Below are 22,538 nucleotides of genomic sequence, written 5' to 3'. Positions count from 1 at the left end.
TCTGTTATGTGACATTGTGTTGCTCTCTTCCTGCAATAAAGTCCTTTGATATTTTCACCAAGCTTTTCTGTCAGAGTCCTGTATGAGGAAGACCTATATCAAGCCATCCCTGTTCCGACCCAACTGTGGTTCCTCTCCCCTACCATCGGGAGAACCCCCGAGTTCACAACACCCCCAACCTAGGTCAGTGACACCTTCAGAGAGGTGACGTTAGTTACTGGCAGAGCAGAGGAGACTACCATGCACGCCATATGAGAATCTACAGGTGGAAGAGTTTCCCAATTTTTACATAGCTCCGCGGAGAGAGGGTAGCGAGCCAACAGCCTCTTATTTGGTGTGAATTTTGTCCCCAGATTTTCCCAGGATTCCTGACGTATGTCAGCCAGGTGTTGAGAATGAGGTAAAACTTGTTTAACCACCTTCTTACGTTTAAATCTATCTGGCTTTTTAGAGACAGCCTCAGGCTCAGGATCATCAGACACCTGAAGAATGAGCCTAATTGCCTCAATCAAATCTGGGACATCCACCAATGACTTCCCTTCCCCATCAGAAACATCTGAGTCAGTGTCTGTGGGATAGCAGTGGACGTGTCTGGGATAGCAGTGGATTGGGAGGAGGTAATGGCCCGTTTAGAAGACGTCTTAGTGTTAAGCGGGCGAGAGTGACACTTAGATTTAGTCAGTGACCGGTTCAATTGCTGTAACTGAGTGGAGATTTGATCTGCCCATGGATTAATAGCAGGGACCATAAACTGCTGCATTGGCACAGGTGGTCCCACAGGGGGCGCCAATTTAGTTACAAGCATGTTTAACAGCGTGGAAAAGATAGCCCAAGGTGGGTGATTTGTTGCTCCCGGTGCCACAAACCCACTGGGGGGCAAGGAACCCCCTGAACCTGAACTCTCTGCTGCCAGATTTTCCTCCAAAATGTCTGTGGCATCACCACCAAGTAATGTGGGAGAAGACCCAGCTCCGTTGCCTCGTGTAGCTGACATAATAAGGAGCACAATATTGGGCAACCTGATACAATTCTTAGCAGCGATATACCTAGCAAGAACTCCCAGTGAAGTGTGACTGTGTCAGCACAAACTGGGAGTTCAAGAGATATATAGGGTGACTATAAATCACAAGGAAAAATACACAGCAAGTATATCTTGTGAAAAAAATCTTATATTATACAGAAAACCTGATACACTTAGCCCCCACAGGTTATGGAATATAGGAATAGCCCACTGAGTGAAATACCCGATAAGGCAGCCTCGCGGCAGCTACATGCACACACACATATATAGTCACAAGCGTACCATGCAGAAATTATGCACCATAAAACTGCACTGGACTAGCAATACAAAGTAATACTCAGTAAAGCTATATGTGTCAACAATAGATATAACAAAGCACAGTAGAAACTGGATGTATATCACAGGGCGTTTGTACCACACAACCCTGCACTCCTTCTTAACTAACACTGGGGGTAATTCTGAGTTGATCGCAGCAGCAGGTTTGTTAGCAATTGGGCAAATCCATGTGCACTGCAGGGGGGGCAGATATAACATTTGCAGAGAAGAGTTAGATTTCGGTGGATTATTTCGTTTCTGTGCAGGGTAAATACTGGATGCTTTATTTTTACACTGCAATTTAGATTTCAGTTTGAATACACCCCATCCAAATCTAACTCTCTCTGCACGTTATATCATTCCCCCCTGCAGTACACATGGTTTTGCCCAACTGCCAACAAATTTTCTGCTGCGATCAACTCAGAATTAGGCCCACTGTCCCAGTGACAGGTAGAATACTTAAGTGTCCTGTAAAATGCACAGCGCTGGCAATCAGGCTGCTTTACAGAGGAGGATTTGCCCCAACAGTCCCAGGAACAGCTCAGCTCCGTTGTGATGGCTGCTGACAGGGAGTGAGGGAAAGATATGCAGCTCCAGGGCGGGAACACTCACAGAAATGGCGCCCTGGGGCTGGGGTTACAGGTTAGGCCTTCTCCCCCTGCTGAGATCCCCACCAGTCGCTGCGGGCCATAAAAAAAACGGGGTTTTATAGAGGAGAAAAAACCCCACCTGTGCCCAGTGTCCCTGGTAGCTAGTGGAGCGGCTGCCCAATAACAGTGTCCACGCCAACGCGCGCGCGGCCCGCCTCCCAAGGCCGCACCGGATTGCAATAAATTGCGGCCAAAGAGACCCCTTACCTCCCCCCTGTACCTGCAGCCACACGATCCTGGAGGGTAGCGGCGGTTGTGTGACTGACTTTGGAAAACACTGGAGCCTCCGCTGTAGTTACCGGGCAACCAGGGCGCGGGAATATACAGCGCCGCTGGGGGTGATGGAGCTGCAGCAAAGTATGTCTAACTGACAACAAACGCTGCAGCCCTTGAAGTCATAAAAGTATTCTTTCTTTTTTCTTCAATAAAGCTATAAATAGGCTGCAAAGGGCAGCCCCCCTGGAGTATGCCTGCTTACTGCATGGCACCAACTTACAAACTGAGCTCCTGTGCACGGAGGCGGGGTTACAGAGGAGGCGGCGCTGTGCATCTTGGGAACAGTCAAAGCTTTGAGCCTGTTGGTGCCTCGGATCAAGATCCTACTCTACACCCCGATGTTAATCCTTGTGGAGCCCAGTGTACCCCGCAGCAGAAAAGTATTTTTCTAAATATTTAAACATTATATTATGCACATCTGCAGAATGGATCTCCTCATCAAAAACGGGGTGGGACGGCGCAGTCGCATGAAATCTGACCATGCCAGTTAAGTGGTTAAAGAGACCACTCCAGATGTGCACAGTGATGCAGGTTCACACAATGAGAAATCAAGATGAAGTCTTGCCTTCAGGGTAAAATACAATACAGTATATACAGGATCCGGTCAGGATCCCGGGGGTAGGGATCCTGGCAGTCAAAATGTCAACACCGGAATCCCGACACTGTTCGGAATGCCGGCGCCGACATCCTGACAAGGTACACATACCCACCGCCAGGACCCTAACACCCGAGATTCCGAATGAGCGTCAGCTGGCCGAGAGGTAAGCCGCACGGAAAAGGTTAAGCTGCGGAGATGGGGGGGTAGGTTTGGGCTGTGGGAAGAGGGGGGCTTACAACAAAATCATTTGCAAACACAGAGTTTACAGTTACCCTAACGCAAACATATGATACGCTGCCTGAATCATAAAGGGGAGTGATTGGCACTGATAGGGCGTTAGTCTAGGGGTGTACGTGAGGTAATGTCTTCTCAAGAAGTGTTCGCATCTTTCATAACAAACAGGGGTTATTTTCTCCATTTAGCTATAATCTGAACGTACATTATCCTTCTTCATAGCTTGATTAAACAGGTCACAGTGACTTGAAGACTTTTATAATGCCAAGTACTTTTCCATCCAGCCTCCCGTGTAGTGTCTACTTCCTACTGAAATAGGGAGAATGGTGATGTGAAACTCAGCAAATTACGTCATTATAGCTCTTACCCTCTGTAATTTGCACTGTATGGAGAAGGACCATAGTGACGCAATTCGCCCTGCCCCTACCCCCACCCACATGTCCTGTCCTGTCCCCCCCCCCCCCGCCACACACACACACACACTAGCAAAGGCTCTCATTACAGCGATAGGAAAGACCAGCTGAAGAGGACAACTACTTTATCAGGAGTGTTGTAAGTAATACAGCGGGGAGGGACAGGATTGGGACTGAGGACTGTTTAGCATTTACTTTATTTCTGTTGCCACTTTAAAACCATCAGTCAAAACCGCCCATCATTAAAGGCTTTGACAAACAGCGGAATAGTAAATCTGTTTCTTAGTTAATACTGACATTATTTTCAAATAAATTTTACCATATGGGCAAAAGCTATCCTTTACATTATTACTATTAACCTCTGTGGAAAACCAGTGTTTTATTATGTATTATGCAAATAAGAAGACATACTATAAATCCAGTGATGTGCATGTATACACACGGGTCTGGGACTCCAGGTCGACAACAAAAAGGTCGACACACCTTAGGTCGACGCCAATTGGTCGACACACCTTAGGTCGACATGGACAAAAGGTCGACATGAACAAGGTCGACATGGAAAAAGGTTGACATGAGTTTTTTATTGTTTTTTGGTGTCGTTTTCTTCGTGGAGTGACCGGGAACCCCAATTAGTGCACCGCGTCCCCTCGCGTTCGGGCATGGTGCATTCGCTCCGCTACTGCTTCGATCGGCACAGATTACCGTTCCAATCGTAGTCCACGTGGATCGTTCCAAAAACGAAAAAAATCTAAAAAAGAAAAAAATCGTGAAAAACTCATGTCGACCTTTTTCCATGTTGACCTTGTTCCTGTCGACCTTTTGTCCATGTCGACATAAGGTGTCGACCAATTGGCGTCGACCTACGGTGTGTCGACCTTTTTGTTGTCGACCTGGAGTCCGGATACCATACACACCCTGCTGAGAATCGCTGCACAGCAACATCACAGATTTTCTTGTGCAGCTCTATCGGCAACGATATTGGTATTTGCGAATTGCTGAGGGGAATAGTGTGAACTACGGTAACTTGCAGTTATTACCAACAATTCAACTGCCCCCACCAACTTTGTAGAGGAGAGAGAGAGAGAGAAACTCTCAATGGAAGAAGAACACTAGATCCTGCAAAATCAGAGACACATTTAAGAATGAACTTGGCGGTCCTGTTGCAATGCTCTTATTGCTACCGCCAACTCAGAATGGCTGTGGTAGAGGCCAGCAGTAGTAATAAGAAATAAATATATGATTTTAAGCTTTGCTATTTTTGACATATTTATCGAATGCAGGAACTATGATATGACCACTACACACCTATGTTTCTTATACTCTCATCATAATAGTGGTGATAAACATTGGGAGTATATGATAACCCCAACTAAAATCTCCATAATCAACACGACTAAAATTTCTTGGTCTATTAAAAAATAATTCTATTAAACCCTATGATGGCTGGCAATCCGTTAGGTACAAATAGTGCAGGAAATTTCCAGCTAATTTGAAGACATTAAATTTCCTGCAAGAACCAATTTAGCTCAGCACTATAGTCATAAAAATAAACTGTTTAGTTAATACAAACCAGATATAGAACTATTACCTAGCTCACATGCAACCGCCATATGGACAGTAATTATTATCTCTTGTGCACAAAAACAATTCTAAGCAGGCGGTACATCAACTTTACATGGACAGGTTTACTTTTACTTAAACTTTCTGCAATTGCATAGAGCGGGTTATTCAGATGTAGAAGCAAACCAAAAAAGCAAGCAACTGGGTAAAACCGTGTTGCACTGCAGGTGTAGCAGATGTAATATGTGCAGAATGAGTTAGATTTGGGTGGGGTTTGTCCAAACTGAAATCTAAAATGCAGTGTAAAAATAAAGTTGTCTAACATCTGTGGGCTACATGCAAAAGCAGACAGTATTTACCCTGCACAGAAAAAAATATAAATGTATTTCCTCCCATTGCATTGCAACACTGATTGTTCCAGATACAAAGATACATGCTTTTTTTTCTGCCTTGCTTCTAAATCCAAATCAGGCCCAGAGAGTTTTATTGACCTGTATATTTGCATGTATTGATAGGAAGCACAGGACCTGAATGCTTGCCTGCCTCTAACAAGCAACATATTTCCAACATAAATGAAAGCGGTAGACAATGTGACATTGTTGGATTATGCGGTTTTTCCATTTGTCCAGTTTCTGAAAGATGAAGACCATCTCATGGATCCACTGTTTCAGGATGATAACTGTACTGTCCATTTCGCTAGGGTTGCGCAGGATTGGTTTGCAGAGCACTAGAATGATGTGTCACATGTCGTGCTGCATTGAAGGACCACTTGGTCACAGAATGGGCACAATACAACATGAATGTGATCCAGAGCCCTTTATGAAAACATGCCTTGGAAAATACGAGCTGTCATTAAAGTAGGTGGTGATGTAACAACATATTAACGTCTAATGTGAGCACTCATTATTTTGTCTGGTGTGTTTTATAATTTCTCATAGTAACCCTGTCCCAGGACAAGACTTATTAACCACTTTACTGGGACACAAGGCCAGGGTCTGTATGTGTGCAATACAGAAAGTCTCCAAAAAATGGTGAGGAACCATTGACTATCAATGGTAGAACTGTTGATGGACAATCCTACATTATTTATTACTACTATTTTTTATTTGTAGTACACTTTACAAAAAACATTGAATTATTCATATCACTTGTATAAACCAAAAATCCGGGCAGCACATTTTCGAAATGTGTGATGAACCCTGTGGAGAACACACAAACTCACAAATAGTGACCTGTTCAGTATAGGACCCATATCCCCATTGCTTTACCATGAGTTCCTAGATGCTGCTTTATATTTCTGTAGGCGTGTGCTGTGGTTCTTATTCAAGCGTTATAGGATTTGAAATATGTCAAACTTGCACGACTGGTGGTTAATTGAAGGGGGGAGAGGGGTGTGGTTAGTTCAGGATGAGTTACACCAGAGATATTCCAAGATGAAACATGCAAATAAACCACAATTCAAAGTAAAATTTAGTAAAAGTTTACCAATAAAAACTACAAAGTAATTTGCATTTACATAAAAAAGCTGCTCAATGTTTTAGGGGTTGATGCAATGAAACGCAAAGTGCTGCTGAGCACCAGGAACAATGCAAGTTTTCCTGCATACCTCTATGGCACATTGCAATCAAGGAACTAACTGAATTGGCCACTTGGGACCTGATTCTGAATAGGACGCTGTATCTTTTGCAGTTATTGCTTCTGCGACTATATGCAACAATCCTTCAATCCTTCCATGGTGTACAAGCTACAATCCTTCCATGGTGTACAAGCATGCATCTAAATGTGCAAGGACAAAAACACCTACTTTGAACATCTTTAGATGCTGAAGTGCTATGCAACTATAGGTCACACCATTGAAACTAGCACCAGACCCATGACAGGTGCAGAATCTCCATCAGATTATGTCCTCTAATGTCAACAATTCTCAACAACTACAGTGACCCGCCTGCAACACTCCCATAAGACGCAACATCTCTATAAATCTGCATAGCAACATCCCTTTCACATCTCGGTTACCGCCCAATACATTTTCGAGACATTTCCAAAACCGTGCTTCTCAATCACAACTGTGACTCTGATGGCACGTACTCTGGACGCATGCATAGTATGACTTAGAAGCATGCGCAGAAGAAAAAAATTGCTCAGGTGCGTGCAACATCAACATTGCATCCTATTCAGATTCTTGCAAATTCTAGTACATTTTGTTCTATCTCTAAAAAATAAAAAAAAAGAATGAAACCCTAAACAGAACCAAAAGATACATGGGAAAATGCACTTCGGAATTGTGGTTAAACATATACAAATGATAGGTGAATGAAACATTTCCAACAACAGAGAGAAAGAAACAAGATAGTAGGTCCCGGCAAATAAGATTTACAGGATAGCCCACACTGAGCCCTAATTTATCTACCATGGCACACGTATTCCATGGGGAAACAAACCGTCACATTCTCTTGAAAATATTTGACGTAAGTAATAAGTTCAGTGTGTTCTACTGAATTAGAAGGAAGTCAGTCTTCCCATGCACAGTGGGGTTTTTTGTTTTTTTTTTGAATCAAGGCTACAACCTGCCTAATGGAACTTGATTGTTTAAGATGTCCCTGTTTGCTGGCTGAAAATTGCTAATCCAAAAAGAACCTTGTGTTTCTGTCAGGGTGAAATCCATACAAAATAGGTGCATCTTAGTACTATTGTCTGCATGTAATCATTGTAGTGCTTTACATTTCAAGTATTGCTTATATCCCGGTGATACAAATCCTTGTAGTCAAACATTGAATTCAGATTTCCCAGGGGACCGGAAAAGAATGATATTGACTTCGGATAGTGACAAATTAGTGAGCAGACATGTATCAATACTTGGAAAGAGATAATGTGAAGAAGTTGCTTGTAGCTTCTGTCACTCACCTAGCACAAGGTGAGATGCACTATACACATCGGACCATGGATGCTTGTAGCTTCTGTCACTCACCTAGCACAAGGTGTGATGTACTATACACACCGGACCATGGATGCTTGTAGTTTCTGTCACTCACCTAGCACAAGGTGTGATGTACTATACACATCGGACCATGGATGCTTGTAGCTTCTGTCACTCACCTAGCACAAGGTGAGATGCACTATACACATCGGACCATGGATGCTTGTAGCTTCTGTCACTCACCTAGCACAAGGTGAGATGCACTATACACATCGGACCATGGATGCTTGTAGCTTCTGTCACTCACCTAGCACAAGGTGTGATGTACTATACACACCGGACCATGGGTGCTTGTAGCTTCTGTCACTCACCTAGCACAAGGCGAGATGTACTATACACATCGGACCATGGATGCTTTTAGCTTCTGTCACTCACCTAGCACAAGGCGAGATGTACTATACACATCGGACCATGGATGCTTGTAGCTTCTAACTGTCACTCACCTAGCACAAGGTGAGATGTACTATACATATCGGACCATGGATGCTTGTAGCTTCCGTCACTCACCAAGCACAAGGTGAGATGTACTATACACATCGGACCATGGGTGCTTGTAGCTTCTGTCACTCACCTAGCACAAGGTGAGATGTACTATACACATCGGACCATGGATGCTTGTAGCTTCTGTCACTCACCTAGCACAAGGTGAGATGTACTATACACATCGGACCATGGATGCTTGTAGCTTCTGTCACTTACCTAGCACAAGGTGAGATGTACTATACACATCGGACCATGGATGCTTGTAGCTTCTGTCACTCATCTAGCACAAGGCGAGATGTACTACACACATCGGACCATGGATGCTTGTAGCTTCTGTCACTCACCTAGCACAAGGTGAGATGTACTATACACATCGGACCATGGATGCTTGTAGCTTCTAACTGTCACTCACCAAGCACACGGTGAGATGTACTATACACATTGGACCATGGATGCTTGTAGCTTCTGTCACTCACCTAGCACAAGGTGAGATGTACTATACACATCAGACAATGGGTGCTTGTAGCGTCTGTCACTCACCTAGCACAAGGTGAGATGTACTATACACATTGGACCATGGGTGCTTGTAGCTTCTGTCACTCACCTAGCACAAGGTGAGATGTACTATACACATCAGACAATGGGTGCTTGTAGCGTCTGTCACTCACCTAGCACAAGGCGAGATGTACTATACACATCGGACCATGGATGCTTGTAGCTTCTGTCACTCACCTAGCACAAGGTGAGATGTACTATACACATTGGACCATGGATGCTTGTAGCTTCTGTCACTCACCTAGCACAAGGTGAGATGTACTATACACATCGGACCATGGATGCTTGTAGCTTCTGTCACTCACCTAGCACAAGGTGAGATGTACTATACACATCGGACCATGGGTGCTTGTAGCTTCTGTCACTCACCTAGCACAAGGTGAGATGTACTATACACATCGGACCATGGATGCTTGTAGCTTCTAACTGTCACTCAACTAGCACACGGTGAGATGTACTATACACATTGGACCATGGATGCTTGTAGCTTCTGTCACTCACCTAGAACAAGGTGAGATGTACTATACACATTGGACCATGGATGCTTGTAGCTTCTGTCACTCACCTAGCACAAGGTGAGATGTACTATACACATCGGACCATGGATGCTTGTAGCTTCTAAATGTCACTCACCAAGCACAAGGTGAGATGTACTATACACATCGGACCATGGGTGCTTGTAGCTTCTGTCACTCACCTAGCACAAGGCGAGATGTACTATACACATCGGACCATGGGTGCTTGTAGCTTCTAACTGTCACTCACCAAGCACAAGGTGAGATGTACTATACACATCGGACCATGGGTGCTTGTAGCTTCTGTCACTCACCTAGCACAAGGTGAGATGTACTATACACATCGGACCATGGGTGCTTGTAGCTTCTGTCACTCACCTAGCACAAGGTGAGATGTACTATACACATCGGACCATGGATGCTTGTAGCTTCTGTCACTCACCTAGCACAAGGCGAGATGTACTATACACATCGGACCATGGATGCTTGTAGCTTCTGTCACTCACCTAGCACAAGGTGAGATGTACTATACACATCGGACCATGGGTGCTTGTAGCTTCTGTCACTCACCTAGCACAAGGTGAGATGTACTATACACATCGGACCATGGATGCTTGTAGCTTCTGTCACTCACCTAGCACAAGGTGAGATGTACTATACACATCGGACCATGGATGCTTGTAGCTTCTGTCACTCACCTAGCACAAGGTGAGATGTACTATACACATCGGACCATGGATGCTTGTAGCTTCTGTCACTCCCCTAGCACAAGGTGAGATGTACTATACACATTGGACCATGGATGCTTGTAGCTTCTGTCACTCACCTAGCACAAGGTGAGATGTACTATACACATCAGACAATGGGTGCTTGTAGCGTCTGTCACTCACCTAGCACAAGGTGAGATGTACTATACACATCGGACCATGGATGCTTGTAGCTTCTGTCACTCACCTAGCACAAGGTGAGATGTACTTTACACATCGGACCATGGATGCTTGTAGCTTCTGTCACTCACCTAGCACAAGGTGAGATGTACTATACACATCGGACCATGGATGCTTGTAGCTTCTGTCACTCACCTAGCACAAGGTGAAATGTACTATACACATCGGACCATGGATGCTTGTAGCTTCTGTCACTCACCTAGCACAAGGTGAGATGTACTATACACATCGGACCATGGATGCTTGTAGCTTCTGTGACTCACCTAGCACAAGGTGAGATGTACTATACACATCGGACCATGGGTGCTTGTAGCTTCTGTCACTCACCTAGCACAAGGTGAGATGTACTATACACATCGGACCATGGGTGCTTGTAGCTTCTGTCACTCACCTAGCACAAGGTGAGATGTACTATACACATCGGACCATGGGTGCTTGTAGCTTCTGTCACTCACCTAGCACAAGGTGAGATGTACTATACACATCGGACCATGGATGCTTGTAGCTTCTGTCACTCACCTAGCACAAGGCGAGATGTACTATACACATCGGACCATGGATGCTTGTAGCTTCTGTCACTCACCTAGCACAAGGTGAGATGTACTATACACATCGGACCATGGGTGCTTGTAGCTTCTGTCACTCACCTAGCACAAGGTGAGATGTACTATACACATCGGACCATGGGTGCTTGTAGCTTCTGTCACTCACCTAGCACAAGGTGAGATGTACTATACACATTGGACCATGGATGCTTGTAGCTTCTGTCACTCCCCTAGCACAAGGTGAGATGTACTATACACATCAGACAATGGGTGCTTGTAGCGTCTGTCACTCACCTAGCACAAGGTGAGATGTACTATACACATCGGACCATGGGTGCTTGTAGCTTCTGTCACTCACCTAGCACAAGGTGAGATGTACTATACACATCAGACAATGGGTGCTTGTAGCGTCTGTCACTCACCTAGCACAAGGTGAGATGTACTATACACATCGGACCATGGATGCTTGTAGCTTCTGTCACTCACCTAGCACAAGGCGAGATGTACTTTACACATCGGACCATGGGTGCTTGTAGCTTCTGTCACTCACCTAGCACAAGGTGAGATGTACTATACACATCGGACCATGGATGCTTGTAGCTTCTGTCACTCACCTAGCACAAGGTGAGATGTACTATACACATCGGACCATGGATGCTTGTAGCTTCTGTCACTCACCTAGCACAAGGCGAGATGTAGTACGCATCGGACCATGGATGCAATACATCCCGCCACTTATCGAATACATACAGATGTGTCCACTTATATCTAGTCTCCTTGCACGCTAAACTGCCCTTCTAGTAACGCCATGCCGTGGCGTGGCTTGGTAGCATTAAATGCGTCCTATTTGCAAAACGTTGTGAATTGGACGCACAAGCAGCTTATGCTGATTAAAATGATGTGCAATGTGCCTATATTCTGTGTGTGACATGGCTGTATCTGCATACAAAATGTAAAGTAGCATTCTGCATATCATTTTAATCAGCAGAGTCTGCCTTTGCGTCCTATTAACATTGCAATGCCATAAAGATGCATTTTCGTCAATAAAAAAGACGCTCGAGGCTGACGGAGTTGCATAGGGCCTATCAGCTCACTCACGCCAGGCATCTCCCGCTACGTGGTGCTTTGAGGCAAGCTGTATGAGGACACATCTGTATGTGGTATGTACCTAAAAAACGCAAAGGACAGCTCTCCTGATAAGAGCTGTCCTTTGCGATACAAGGACTTTGGGTTGAATGCTCAGAATGATGCAGGGGATAGTGGGATTGGATCCCTCTCAGTTTGGAATAAGAAAAGAAGCCCATAGGCTTCTATTAGGCAATGCTATCTAAAGTATTGCATTCCGGAGCTTGGTATATATGGGAAAAGCAGCCAAAGATTTTTGCCCACAATTTCCTTTAGTATGTCCCATCCACAGTATATAAAGTACGTATTACAGTTATTAGCTGATTGATTGATATCGGCAACTTCTCTATTTTATCTGTCTGCAAGATTTGATAAATCTCCTTCAGAATACTTAAAATAATTATCAAACATACCAGCCATATAAATGTGTTACTCAGTCAGTCCTACTGACTGACATGACACAAAAAAACCTCACCAGTGCTGGTCCTCTCAGTAAATTGGGATCATCACATAACTTTAAAACACAAAACTATTACAAAATAAAAATGTTGATGGCATTATAGAAAATTTAGATATACTTGTTTCCATAATGGCAAAATAAAACAAAAAAACATGATTTAGTTGGACACACAAAAAACATGATTTAGTTGGAAATGTAAGATCCTGAGAAACACATTTGTATTGTTATAAAATGTCTTCATAAATCATTTTAAGGTGGTTCCTTTTGTTTGTGTAATTCACAACCCAGATTGCAGCAGCAAAGAAGTTCTACTTGATCATTAACAGCCTCCTATTGGGTTTGCTGGAGATGAGAAGAAATAAAGTTTCCAGGCGCAGACCTTTAGCAAAGCAGGAGTGCATGGATTTTTTAGCCAAAACTAGATTAAAAGAGGAGGAGAGGTGGCTTTGCTATAACCCAGAGTCATTAATAATATAGAGCAATAAATCAAAGTTTCAGACAGAACAAAGAGGACTGCAGCAAATAAACAAGGGGATACACAGGGAATTGTGGCAAAGCAGGACAAAACTCTTGAAAGCAACAATGGGGATGGCACTGCCAATAAAGTGCAGTTGATTTATGAGAGCATTCATTCTTTAGAGTCACAGAAAGTGACACAGTTCACACATGATGTCCGAATGTGCAAAACATGCCCACGTGACTGTAATGGCAATCAGGCCCAGTTACAATGTGATGTTACAGAGTATAAAACATTCCCTCTGGCCTTACTACAATCATATACATTGTATAACTGTAATAAATAATATTATTTAAATGGAACACCTTGACACATTACTTATCTCCCACACTAAGTTTCTTTGGTTATCAGAATCCAGAGCATATGCATAAATTTGGCCGACAACATACAAGCATTGACTTTTAATGGTTATGCATAAAATTGCTAAGCAAGTACAGGTGTTAAGCAGATTTCAGATTTTACCTCCACTAAAATATATTTACTGCAGCTCCCAAATGGTTGCCCATATATGAAAATCTCAATGAAGTGTTTCTAAACCAGCATGTGACAAGCCTGGCTATAAATGTCAGCCGTAGTCTAAAGAGCCGTAATTCTAACCACATCATCTTTCATAACATATGAGCTTATAATATTCCTATTGTAATATTATCTGAGAAGTAATAAAAATATGTATATTCCCATGTAGATTTATGACCGTATAAAGAGGCAGGAATCGCTGCTTCCTATCAAAATTCAAAGCATCTCACGTACCTGCCTGCACCGTGTGTAACATTACTGAGCAGGGAAATGGAGTCACGGGGATGAATGGCGAGCGTTACTTCTGATGTGATGATGTAATGAAGTCGTTGGGAATGATCTATGCCCCATTGTTACGGTTCACAGGAGCTTACATTTGCCCATGGTCTCCAGCTTCACTATAACATAACTCCTTTCTTATTTAGATTTTATAATATTATAAACTGTTCACTTGCAGTAATCAGGTAGATTTACTCCACAGAGCAAGTCATAATTCTACTTTATTACAGCTTTTGTTGGGAATTGTTTTATTGTGCCGAGTTCAGAGGATAATTCACAAAACATTCCAATACAGAAGCAATGAAACATTAATGTAGCTGCTGTAAGCTGCCGGGCAAAGCACGGCTAACGCCTCAGCTGCTGTACTGCCTATTGTGTGGCCGCAGAGCATATATTGCTCGCTCTCAAAAATCATAAAAAGAGATATACTGTCTGCATGCACACACACAACATGCACATTGCCAAATAAACAACACAATGAGGAAAATGGGGCAATAAACAGTGGTGTGTGACTTACCATAGAGGAAACAGAGTAATGTAATGGTCTGTATCGAATCCCATACGTGTAAAGTGTTCCTATATTACACCTGCTTTATATTTCATCAGCTGCTGTTCAGAAAATGAAATAAGTATCATATATATGGAAGTAAGCAGTACAATGTGATAGGCACGTAACATGAATAATATACACATCGCAAAAACCCAGAATATATATATATATATATATATATATACACACACACACACACACACACAGGTTGAGTATCCCTTATCCACAATTCAAAATCCCACATTTTTGGGGTTCCCCTACTGGGATAATGACACATATATATGCATATTGTATTATACATCTATATACTATATCTATAGATACACATAATATATAATATATATGTAATTATCTCAGTAGGGGACCCAAAAATGTGGGATTTTGAATTTTGGACAAGGGATACTCAATAAATATAATATAAAAATCTGAAACCCACATCATTAACCAATAAAAACATGGGCTTTCCAAGGCCAGAAGACCCATGGTATGTAAGTTACATGCCCTTGTCTGTCCCAGCAACAGATGCTTCTCCAGGCATGCTAACCTGGCAAATTTCCAATACAAACAGCACAGTGCAAGTCTATTAGACAAAAGTCAACTGGGCAGAGCCACAGGAGGAGGTTATAAGGTAAATAGAGCTTCCCCTTTACAATGAGTGACTTGCAGCAGCCTTCAGTACTTCATAACCTCACAGGTTCACAAAGCAGTCTGATCTCTAAAGGAAAGACTGTAGGTATAGTACTGTATATCAGAGATGCAGGGCTTTACAGACTCAATGAGAGTGGGAGAATACAGAATCCAATGCACCACTTAGGCTATTATGATGACTGGAGACACAAGACTGTATATGCAAGTTTTCAGTCTGTAGTTGCAACTTCCTTAAACACAAATTGGGGGAGTTGAAAAGTGATACGTTCATGGTGATAAGGTGTCAGCCAACTAGCTCCTAACTCCTTACAGGCTGGGCTTGAAAAATGTCAGTTAGGAGCTGATTGGTTGGTACTTTATCACCGTGAAATGTATCACTTTAGTAATTAGTGGTTAGTAAATCTGGCCCAACGGGATCACAAGTTCAGTATTACACAACTAAGCAATTCTCTAAAATCTAAAGATATATACACTGTAAATATATCTATATATTTTAAAGAAAGCAAAACCTGTTCTTGACGTTTAAACAAAATAACAAAATGTAAAAAACATATTAATAGTAACACGTGCCAACACAAAGGATTTGGGTAACCGTTTTCAAAATACTGATCTCTAGGAGTACAAGAGGCTCTTCAACTTATACTTCAGTGAAGCAGTTCCTATCATTTTCTGCATGTAACGTCAAAGCAGCCATGCTTACCGATTTACAAAATATTCTGCATTTGGAAACACTGAACATATCATTTAGAACAACCCCCCCAAGGCTTATATGAAAATGGTGTCTATTTCAGATACAATAAAACCACTGAAGTGCATCACATCACCACCTTGTTTTTGCAGCAGCAATTTGGGTTATGAAAAGAGTTATAGAGGATGCATATTTTACCAGCATCTCTCTTTCCCCCCCACTGTGCTCACTAGCCCCTTCACCGTCCAACTGAGTTTTAATGGCCTTGACTTGCATGTGATACACTTACTGCACTCGCACAGCAAAAGGATCTTATTTCTACAGCTGTTCACAAATGGCAATTAGAAACACCTTGTTCCAGCAAAATTTTATTATTTATATGTTAATATTTTCCATGAATGTAAGCAGAAGACAATGCTTCACACTGAGAGAAGCCTCTTCACTTGTTTCAGATCTTTGCTATGTATTGTGGAACGTGCTTGTTTGCTCTGCAAGAAAATGGGCCAGTAGATCCCAGAGCATGTTATATAGATCAGGGTAATTGAAAATCACCAATTTCGTATTAGTTTGAAGATGACCATCACCACTGTTGGCACTTTGGACATAATACTGTAATAGTGAACAAACACTTGTTTTATAGGAAAGAGAATTGGAGGTAACGGCTTACTACATTAAGGTGGTAATTCCAAGTTGATCGCAGCAGGAACTTTGTTAGCAGTTGGGCGAAACCATGTGCAGTGCGGGGGGGGGGGGGGCAGATATAACATGTGCAGAGAGAGATAGATTTGGGTGTGGTGTGTTCAATCTGCAATCTAAATTGCAGTGTAAAAATAAAGCAGCCAGTGTTTACCCTGCACAGAAACAAAATAACCCACCCAAATCTAATTCTCTCTGCAAATGTTATATCTGCCCCCTCTGCAGTGCACATGGTTTTGCCCAACTGCTAAAAAATTTCCTGCTGCGATCAACTTGGAATTACCCCCTAAATCTGAGAACTCTCCAAAAGGAAACACCCTAGTAAGTGCAATTTCTCTATTTCTAGGATCTCATCTAACGATCTCATACCGCAAAGAATGCCCCGATCTACTGTACCCATTGCATTGTGAAACTGAAACTGCCATGTTAACAAACGTATGTTTGTTTCCCATTTATCTCTATGGGAACCCATTTTCCACACAGTCTCAAGGTATAAACAAGAGCCATTCAATGGGTACTTCACGCATATGGGCCATTCATTTCTATGGAGTCCTGTAATACATGTAAATACCCACAATGATATGAATAGGCCATTGACATTCACACCAATATGCATGCACTATATAAATAATTGCAGAAGTGCCTTGTGTCTCCATTTAAGAACAATACTATTTAGCATCAGCATACTGCATTTGGCAGTGATACATAATAATATGGCATGGGTATTTAACATGGCTTACCTGTCCAGACAGGTGGTGTCTCTCTTCTCCATGGCATCCTCTGCTGCTAACACTAACGGTGATGATACACTGATAGCGCTTCAACCTGGCAGGGATTCAGCAAAGCCTGGAAAGCTTCTCTAAAGCCAGGAAGACTTTGTTGGTACTGCTTATGTGTAAGGATTTCTTCATAAACAGCATCATAGCTTTAGCAGAAGTGGGGCTGCAGCGCCACACCAACTGCCACCAACTGTCATCACACACTGGCTCACTGGCCGTTGGTGTGGTTCCCCTTTTTGAAATGTGGACTGAGCTGCAGCCCTACCTCTGAAGCCGCCACTCATGACTCACGCTGCTGGATTCCTTGCTATTGTTACTGGGGACCAATAAAAGCAATTTAGCCTGGTGCTGGTTTGCACTATTGTAGGGATACCACATTTGGTGTCCCTTGGTTTTAGTGGGAAAAGGCCCAGGCTGGAGAGCAATGGAGCTGGTTGAGAATTTTTATTCATTTTTGAGGGGGCTACGGCGCCCCCTTTCAATTTATATACAAATCTTTCTCCATTCAGTATATTATCCTATTCATTTCACATACTGAAAACCCCAATGAAAAAAATCTGAAATGCTTAGTACCACTTACATTCTGCTCTTGTGAATACATGCAGCACATGTCAACTGTACTCACACTGCATTTTCTGTATATGTGTTATCACATGCACTTGCGTATTTTCTGACACAAACATAACAGCAGTGGATATAGGGTCATGGCCTTAGTGACCCTGTAACAACCTGACAGCCTGATGCTTTATCAGTTTATGTTTCTTTTCAATGTCCCTATTCTTAAGGCCTGTACACACTCGGTGATGTTGTAAGCGATATCGCTCATTTTTACCCTCCTGAGCAACATCATTTACAATATCGCCCAGTGTGTATGCTGCAGACGATGCCCAATGCGCGCTCTTGGGGTCATTAATGACCCCCTCTGTCGTCTGTGCATGCAGCTCAATCTGACGATATCGTCAGATGCTACATGCTTGGGCAGCGATATCGCACAGTGTGTATGCACACTGTCAGCAGCCCAGATGGGGAAACACTAGGCGATATTGGATCGAAGTATCTAGGGTGTATGCATCTTTAGTCTGTAATGATACATTAGCTTATGCTTGTTTTTTGCAATATCGAATCAAAGAAATAAAATCAAACAAATCCCCCTTGCTTTCATTTATTATCAGTTCTGTATTCAAAATCAATTCACAAAGCAAATAAACAGGTGAAAAATAGACCACTAAAGTAAATTACATAAAATTTCCATAATACAAGAAAAACACCCAGGCCATAGCGAAACCCTGTGTGAAAATGGCAAGCGTTAAGCTATTGAAAATAATACTGTAGTGGGAGAACATTAAATGTTACAGGCCAGACATCTAGGTACCAGTAACTAAAGACTTGCTACGATAATAAAAGAATAAAAAGAAAATTCCTAAGTATGTGTAGAATGGCCACATATAGTAGCACATTTGTGTGAATCAGCTACAACTGATAATGATTTGCCTTGTTGATAATGAGGTTCCACAGCAGCATCCCCAGAAGAGACAATGGGGGTCATTCAGAGTTGATCGCTAGCAGAAAATGTTCGCTGCGCAGCGATGAAGCAAAAAGCTGGCACTTCTGCGCATGCGTATGCGGAGCAATGCGCACGCGTGATGTACTTTCACAACGGCTGATGCAGTCTTACACAAGGTCTAGCAAAGCTTTTCTGTCACACTGCTGGCCGCAGCGTGATTGGCAGGAAGAGGGCGTTTCTGGGTGTTATCTGACCGTTTTCAGGGAGTGTTTGAAAAAACGCAGGCGTGCCAGGAAAAACGCAGGCATGGCAGGCCGAACGCAGGGTGTGTTCGTGACGTTAAAACAGGAACTGAATAGTCTGAAGTGATCGCAGGCGCTGAGTAGGTCTGAAGCTACTCTGAAACTGCACAATTTATTTTTGTAGCTGCTCTGCGATCCTTTCGTTCGCACTTCTGCAAAGCTAAAATACACTCCCAGTGGGAGGCGGCATAGCGTTTGCACGGCTGCTAAAAACAGCTAGCGAGCGATCAACTCGGAATGACCACCAATGTGCAGAACTTGAAAGGCTACAAACGTTAAAGCGAACACTCAACTTTACCTCGAAGCAGATATTCTAATGCTCAAGAAAAGTCTGCCAGGCATGACAAATGGACGTCCCAAAACTGATTGTACTATTTAAAAAAAAAAATGATATCATGGAAACCATAAGATCGCTTATTTACCATCTTTACACTGCGCACTGAGCCATTGGGATGCACAGCAAATATGATTTTATTACACCAGAATGTATCAGTGTCTCAAATAGAAAGGTTTTATAGTTCTCTGTCTGTACACAAAAACAAAATACAACCTTTATCTAAAATAAAATTAAATGGTGTTTAGCAAATCACTTCATTGTAACATGCATGAGATAAATATGTAAAAGAAATGGGGGTACTATATATTTATTAAAAGTTGATTTGAGAACTTTTTTTTATTGTTTTTGTGTTTCAGGGTCTAAATCACACATTTACAGATGATTTTTACATCCTTAAAAAAAAAAATCAGTCACAAAACATCTGTTAGTAAATGTGGGAATTAGGGGTAAATTTAATAAAATTAATCCTGGACGATCTTGGATAATTTTTGACATATTTATTTTAGACAATGTCAAAAATCATCTGTTAGTAAATGTGTTACTAAAGGCCCGTACACACTGGTCGATATATCGGCCGTTCTCTTGAACGGCCGATATATCACGGGACCGTCGGCCAGTGTGTACGGCCGATACGTATGTGAACTCCGTCGTTCACAGACGTATCGCGTCGGCCACGCACAAGCCGACGGCCAATATATCTACCGATATATTGGCGCGTCGCTGTGTGTGTACGGCCGACGCGATACGTCTGTGAACGACGGAGTTCACAGACGTATCGGCCGTACACACTGGCCGCCGGTCCCGTGATGCTGCGGCGGCCGGCGGTGATTGACAGGTGAACTGGGCGGGCGTGTGTACACGCCCGCCCAGTTCATGACGTCAGTCCCCGACGGATCGGGCAGTGTGTATGCTCAACACACTGCCCGATCCGTCCATAGATATATCTGCAGATCGTTGGTGCCTACACACTGAAAGATATGAACGATATCTCGATCATTAATGAACAAGATCGTTCATGTCTTTCAGTGATATCGCCTAATGTGTAGGGCCTATTACTTTAACCACTGAACTGACAATTTTTGTGTTGAAAAAATGCTCAGAAATTGTAGTTTTCATTTCGAATTCAAAACTGTTTAAAAAGTATTTTCAATAAAATATATAATTAAAAAAATATATATATACCTAGAGTATTTTAGACCCCCCCCCTCCCCAGTCCGCACCAATTACTTCCCACCCCCTATCAGAAATAGCGCCCCAACTGGCAAAAGAGCCCCAACATTACCTACCCCCACCCCCCCAGATCCTAGTGGCAGAGCCCCCTTATCCCTGTGTCAATGGGTCCCCCACTGATTAATGCCCAAGTTTGTTAGTTCTAAACCATGTGACACTGGGGGGTCATTCCAACCCGATCACTCGCTGCAGTTTATCGCAGCGCAGCGATCGGGTCGGAACTGCACATGCACCAGCGCTGCAGTGCGCCGGCGCATGCCAGACGGCCGAAGGCCGCTGTTGCCTAGCGATCGCCTCTGAGGCAGAGGCGGTCGCTGGGCGGGAGGGGGCTGGACGGCGGCATTAAGCCGCCGTTTAGGGGGTGCGTCCTTGGGGGGCAACGGACCTGGGGCAAAGGAAGAGGTTCTCCCGGCCAGCCGCAGGAGCTGCGCTGGCCGGGAGTAACTCCTGAGATGCAAAAGCATTGCCACTGTGCGATGCTTTTGCATTTCTGCAGGGGGGGGGCACTGACATGCGGGGTGGACTAGCTCTGTGCTGGGCGTTCCCCCGCATGTCTGAGTGCCTGATCGTAGCTGTGCTAAATTTAGCACCGCTATGATCAACTCGGAATGACCCCCATTATTGGATCTTCGAGTCCAATCAATTATCCTGGTGAAAGTAATTTGGCTGGGAAATAAAATCTGTTATCCCGCTTGCAAAATTATCTAACAGATTAAATCGTACAAGGTGTGAGATATTTGAACATCTGAGGTTGGCTAATTTCATTGAACAATCTGCTACTTTGTCTTTGCATAACAGAATCGGTTTTAAAACCAAGTCGCACACCTAGCTAGCATCACTCTTCCCCTCTCTACGTTTTTCTGTTATCAACTTTAATGTCATTTTACTTAAATTAGATGTTTCTGCTGGATGTCCTGTGGGTTGAAAATCCTGTGCCACTAATCTCATGCAATCAATCTGAGACAATCAGGATCAATTCTGGATGTTTCTCAGTACAGTGAGCATGCTCCTGCCAGTATATGAGAAAGCACTCTCATTAACATTCATTCATATTTAATATCACCCAAGAAGGTTAGCTAACTTTATTCAGACATGTAAAATGTTGTCTACACAGCTGTAACACACAGTACACATGTCGTCTGATGAGATATATATTTAATGTGCAGATGTCCTTGATTCTGTGTTATAAATTATATGTAGAGTCAAATGAGTTACGTTACTTTTTTATCTTGTATGATGTTGCTGTTTTATTTTCAGAAACCAGTGACTGCTATCATTCAAATCAATGCAAGGATATACAATATACTAAACAATAAACGTAACCCCATTTGTTTTACTGAATAGTGAAAAGCTGCAAACATCTACTAAGGGGCTATTTTTCATTTATCTGAAGACTGTTTTAGCCATCATGCTGGAAGCATGACAATGGAAATGAGTGCACCAAGATTGCAATAATAGATGAAATGTTTCATTCTGAGTTCAGAGACAGAATAAACTCTTCTAGCTGGTACCTACACACTTGACGTATCATTCTGCTGCACTGTCTTTGAACTTACTTATCAACGGCTAACAGAAAGTGGACTGCGTACGGATAATACTATTTGTGTGTCACATTCTGTAAAGGCTTTTAAAGTTCTGTGACCAAAATCCCCTGTGACCAAACCAGGCTGTTGTTTGAAGGTGACAGCATGTTTTTCCTTGACACAATATAAACAGCATCAAAATTGAAAAGCAACTGGATTGTAACAATCCCCCCTGCAGCTGTCAAAGTGGCAAATGTATTAATTCTGAAATCTATTCCCTGGACTTTAAACAAAC

The 22,538-nt window shown here is 42.9% G+C and overlaps 1 protein-coding gene across 7 annotated transcripts in view; it reads right to left on the bottom strand.

The window, feature by feature from the left end:
* Window positions 1-22,538, bottom strand: part of RARB (retinoic acid receptor beta) — a 1,402,065-nt gene that overhangs the window by 1,030,312 nt on the left and 349,215 nt on the right. For 3 of the 7 annotated variants that reach the window (XM_063922235.1, XM_063922231.1, XM_063922227.1), the window contains exon 3: window positions 14,504-14,592. The exons of 1 other annotated variant lie outside the window; for it this stretch is intronic. The gene's annotated coding sequence lies outside the window, so the exon portion shown is untranslated. Of the gene's footprint in view, window positions 1-14,503; window positions 14,596-17,308; window positions 17,538-22,538 lie in introns of those variants that run through there. 3 more of the 7 variants (XM_063922229.1, XM_063922230.1, XM_063922228.1) reach the window with 3 other exon arrangements.

Source organism: Pseudophryne corroboree, chromosome 5, assembly GCF_028390025.1.
Source record: "Pseudophryne corroboree isolate aPseCor3 chromosome 5, aPseCor3.hap2, whole genome shotgun sequence".
In the NCBI taxonomy this organism is placed as follows: domain Eukaryota; kingdom Metazoa; phylum Chordata; class Amphibia; order Anura; family Myobatrachidae; genus Pseudophryne; species Pseudophryne corroboree.
The sequence above is the reverse complement of the archived record's forward strand: the minus strand, read 5'-3'. Positions and strand labels throughout refer to the sequence as shown.